Source organism: Poecile atricapillus, chromosome Z (assembly GCF_030490865.1).
Source record: "Poecile atricapillus isolate bPoeAtr1 chromosome Z, bPoeAtr1.hap1, whole genome shotgun sequence".
NCBI classification, from domain to species: domain Eukaryota; kingdom Metazoa; phylum Chordata; class Aves; order Passeriformes; family Paridae; genus Poecile; species Poecile atricapillus.
The window spans coordinates 133,104,210-133,109,528 of record NC_081289.1 but is presented as its reverse complement, the minus strand read 5'-3'; the positions used below and the strand labels follow the sequence as shown (position 1 = coordinate 133,109,528).

The following is a 5,319-nucleotide window of genomic DNA, read 5'->3' as shown; positions in this document are numbered from 1 at the left end:
TACAAAAACATGATAATTCGAGCAAAAAAGATACTGAAATGCAGAATGGTGTTTGTCTGGATGGATGACATGGTGCAGACACAGATGTTTGTCAGGGTCAGCAGGATTTTTCTAAGCATTGTTTATTTATAGAAAAATGTGGTTTTACTCCACTAAAAGTGTATACATACTTGAATTGATATTGGGTTGTAATTTTGTCATAACAACCACCCTGAAGTTTCAACATTCCTGATATATTTTTCTTTCATTTAGATTCTTGGTACTTGGCTACTGAGAAGGTTCATGACTGCTGACAAAGCTGGCAAAAAGAAGAGGTTGCTCTTACCAACCTTGAGCTCCAGAATACTTGTGGTTAACAGTGTCCTCAGTTTGGTCTCCAAGAGATCTCATTCGAAGCTCCTGAATCAGAGAAAGCTTGAAATTTATACATGCTACTGCTCAGAAAGTGCTGTAACCCCTAGGTTATGTGGAATGAGCTGAATACAGTATATCCTCCAGGGGCCCAGAGGAAACTGAAATTTCACACAGAAAAATCCTGAAGTGGGACTACTTGTTTCCTACAGATTCTATGTAGTAAATCTCTTTTTTCCCCTCTTGTAATTTTTGTTAGAAAACAGTTTTAGATTCAAAAAGAACATTTTATTAATGAGTGAAAATGAAAAAGCAATAAATGGTTTACAAGGCTCATGATGTTTAATAGTGAAAATAAGAGATATAATCAGATATTGAGCAAGTTTTAGTTCCAGCTGTCTCTGGTTTGGTTTACTAGAGAACATTCCCTCACAAGAACTTGCTCTAATAGAGTCAGAGAGAATTTCAGAGTATGACATTTCATATTAAAAATTAAATGTGCAGCAGCAAATTTATTGCATATAGTGAAGATTAATCATTTAGTCAGAAAACATTACTTGATTCTAACTTTCTTTGGAGAGCACTAACAGGCACTGGTTTGGACTTAGCAGTAAAAAGTTTATTGAATGAAATGGTGATGGATATTATTCAGTGTCTTTACTAGAAATCATGACATAAAAAGGAATATGCATTATTCCCCTGGGTAGCTTCAAGGCCAAGGAAAAAGACTTATATCACATCAGCAAATCTCACTGGGTATCACTCAAATGAACAGAAAGATAGATATACACACACTATGTCAAATGTAACCAAAGAGTTCAATAAATATGTGTGAAAACTGCTGGAAAATTTAATTAGAGTAGTTCAGGTCACCAGGTGGGGGAAAAGTCAAAAAATATAAGAAAACTATGAAATGTTCTTTCTTAAAAAACAAACTAAGAAATCCTGATTAACAATACTAGTAGGGGTGAGCAAGTTGACAGACTAAAAAGGATAGACAGTATCTTTTTAAATAGCTCTTATTTTTGAGTCCTATAAGAAGTCAAATTTTGCCTTCCTTTATAATATTTGTTGATTTTATCTAGCATAAAAAAGAAGAGGTTTTGGCCATGTGTTTTGTACAATAAGTAAAGCTAATCACTCAGGCTTTAAAACTCAGTTTGTAATGCCAGATTAATCTGGTATTCTCACACTCTTACACAGTGCATTCACAAACTATTTTCTTTAAAAAGAAGAGGAAATGAAAAATTGATCTTCACAGCAAGACCTCCAGAGATTCATGTGACCAATGTAGCTTTGTCTACTTTGAATTTTAGTGAACCAACCATCACTAGTTTTACATTAAGGTAAATAGCTAATTCAGTGCAAGCAGCTGTGCAGTATAGAGATGTGTACCTGATTTTGCTCTAATAATTTTGGAGCGTCTAATGTCAAGATTATTTGATTTGGGGGTTGATGCTTGGAATTTCTTTCTGCCGTTACTTCTGACTTTGTTTCTTCCCCCAGCTCTTTTAGTTGATGTTAACCAGGTGTGAATGATATCACTTGTCTAAACAGGTAAGTGGCCACTTCTACTGACACATCTGACTTGCTAAATGAATTAAATGTTCATTTAGTGTGCAGGTTACAATTTATATTGCCTTGTTTTCTTCTTATCTGCAGGGGTTTAGGCTTGCAAATCTGTGACTGAGCTGTAGCTTGTATTAACTGGGAAGCTAATCTCTTGGCTTCCTGATGTTACCACAGAGACAAAACCAACTAAAGCTTCATAATTTTTCAGTTGCTTTTCAAGACAGTGAACCATAGCACAATTCCACTGCAATGGTTGCTGAAGTCACCACTGAACTGAATCTGGACTAACATGAAAGAATCAGGTATCAGACCAGTAACCAACGCACAGAATCTTTTCTCCAGGTAGTGAAGTGCACCAACTGCATTTAGTTTCCAAAAACAATCTGGAAATTATATGGGATTATATAGGATTGTATGGGTTTATATGGGATAATAGTGCCTTTGGACAAGTTTACAGCCCTTATGTTTATCAGAACTGCCATTTTAAGATAGATCCCAATCTTTTTTTTTTTTTTTTGCAGACAATAGTAAACTGACTATTTTATTGAAAACTGTAGCTTGGTTCTCAATAATATTAAACTATTTTATCCCTGGGTCTAGTGCCACATGTATGATTTGATTCATCATAGTAGAAAGTGGTTATTATTCCTATCCATCAGGAATATTAAGAAGATGCTTGGGTGAGGAAGTTCATATTGATGTTTCATTCTGTTCTTTGAGTTACAGTAAAGGAAGTGGTCACATCTGGGTGGGCTTTATTTGGACTGTGATGGGAACTCTGCCAGGTCACAAGATCTGTTTCTGTTAAAGATGCTGTGTTCATCTAATTCATTTCAGAGAAGTCTTTCATAATTAGCTGACTCATACACTAACATGATCCCATCCAGATGAAGGGAGGGGAGGGGAAATGGTGAAATAGCTTGGAAAGCTACAGCTTCCCTCTCTGATTTCTTTATTAACTCTTGAAAGCCCTTTATTCATTATCTCTCTGTGAATGAATGAAGAAGCTAACTTCAATATCTTAACTTTTTAGCACTGCCATTTGTAAAGGATTATAATTATTATTTGATTGATGTTACAAGAAATGTTTTGCAACTTCTTTAAATATTTTAAGTAATGAGATGACATCAGAGCAGTAGATATTGGGAGCTTGAATGATGACTTTGTTTACTTTATGACCAAGTCATACAAGCTTGTGTGATATGCGATGTAGACCTGCATTTTATCTCAACTTTTTTACTTTAATCAAAATTCAAACAAACTAAAATTATTTGAATGAATACATCAGACTTCTAAAACTAATCTGATTCATCAGAATATCCAGTGGGATATCAAGTGAAAAATCTGGTTTACTAGGCATCTTTTATCTTCTACATGGTGTACCCTCATTAGTACACTGGTGACCTGGGTAGCTTATCTGGTATTTCTGTTTTCAAGAACAAAGCTTCAGTGTGGCTAAATTTGAAAAAGAGAGAAAAAGACCTGATTGATTTATTCTTCTCAAAACTGGTAGAAGCATAAGGTACTAAGGTAAGTCCCTGGAGCATAACTGATTCACACTGCCTCTCAGGTCTACACTGATTTGGAAGATCCTGCTTCTCAAAGAGAGAAGCAATACCACAGTGGGAGAGGTCTGCATAATCTCTTGTATGAGCAGAGGTTAACTGTTGGATCCAGGAGCAGGGACTCCTGGAAGAATGGAGAAATGTTTCACACACGGCAATAAGAAACTGCAATAACCACTGGATTTTTAGTTGTGGTCCTCATGCCATCTGAATAATATAATTATTTTTTAGATTCCTGATATGATAGTCCTGATACTAAGCATCATTTAATCAATTATGCTAAATGACATACCTGTGATACTACTAGCAAAGAAGAATATAGAGCACCTCTTAGTTTAAGGCCATTTTGCTTTCCAGAAAGAAAATGCAAAATGGAGATATCTAAGTAGTTGAAGTACTGCCAGGAAGGAAACTGAGGGAAGCAGTAATGTTTAGGGAGAAAAGAGTAAGAGAAGCTTTTTAATGTTGTCATTGTTAACATATTTGTAAATATTATCGTTAAGGCAACTGCACACATAATTTGTGGCCTTTAGGAGAAAAGACATTGGCATGCCTTGGGTCAAACTGGTAAAATTCTTTTTTAGTTGCTTATAATTAAAAAAGCTGAGTACTTGAGAAGGTGGAACTAACTGGAATATATCCCACTACAGTCTTACCTTCAATTTTGATGAATTTTCTAAGGGTTCTGTTCCTTGTGAAGCCCAGATTCAGTGGCTGAGAGTGAAGAAAAAGAGAAGGGGTGAGTAACATAGTCATTGTAACAAAAAAGCAAAAGCAGAAAACAAAGTCCTCTATATCAAAGACTTGTGAAAGAAACTCAAAAGTGTAATTTCTAGAAGAACCTTAAATCTGGAAGGTATGCACTTTTTCAGGAGTCATGTAATTTTTGTATATCTAAGATTAGCAGATGATATCCAGCATTTTCCTGCATTCTATCCTACCTAAAGATTACAAGCCACTCTTCCAAACACAGAGAAGAAAGAAACTCCTCTTTTAGCTATCTCTCATGCTGTAGCTTCTGTAGCTTCTTTGTAGCTTCTGTGTTACTTAAGTTGAGGGGAACTAAGATAAAAAGCTTTGGCACTTTTAATAACTCATTGCAAATCTCTCTCATAGAGCTTTTTTTAACTCATGCATTGATCTACTGTAGTACCCGTGTAAGAGAAAGATACATTTTACAATGCAATTTATGAGTTGCTTCTAAGCTGAAGCTTGTAAAGTATCACAAAGCCTTGTACAGTTGGAAGTTCCCTAGAATACTCTTCCTTAGGCAACCTATATGCTTTCCAAGTAAACAGAAGAGCAGGACAGCTGTCAAACAGATGTGGAACTCCCATCCCCAAAGTTCCCAAAGCAAGTGTTCCCATTGTTTGGGTCATAATAATTGGTACATGTGTCCTTTTCTTTCTTATAAGTTAGTGTTATAAGGCTAGTGCTTACAGATTGTCCAAGACAACAGTCTCAGAGAAGAAACAAAAAATGTCATCTAATTAGGCATTGTTCAAAACAGCTGCTTCCATTTATGCTTTGGAGCATCCTACATATATTTTACACACTTTTTAATGTAATTGCTTCCCCCATTCAGTCACAAGTAAAATTCCTGACTTTTGCCTATACTAGATAAGGAAGAATTCAGCTTGGTACTAATGAAGTAAACCATAAGATTTTTAGAGCTCTTGAGTCTAAAACCTTTCCATCTTGCATCATAAAATACTATTTTTGGATTAATTTTATTTTTTCAGGTTCTTGACTCATGAAATTGTTCTCAAACCATTCTGTATTATTAGGGTTACGAGAACCATACTGGACAAGAAAGTGAATTTTGTATAAC

General features: G+C 35.3%; 1 long non-coding RNA gene across 1 annotated transcript; it reads right to left on the bottom strand.

The window, feature by feature from the left end:
- Positions 1-331: 331 nt before the first annotated feature.
- Positions 332-4,496, bottom strand: LOC131573124 (uncharacterized). Its single transcript, XR_009276133.1, has 3 exons — positions 4,430-4,496; positions 4,145-4,202; positions 332-399 (listed from the first exon to the last, which is right to left on the bottom strand). It is a non-coding gene; the product is annotated as an uncharacterized LOC131573124 (long non-coding RNA).
- Between the last annotated feature and the right edge of the window lie 823 nt (positions 4,497-5,319).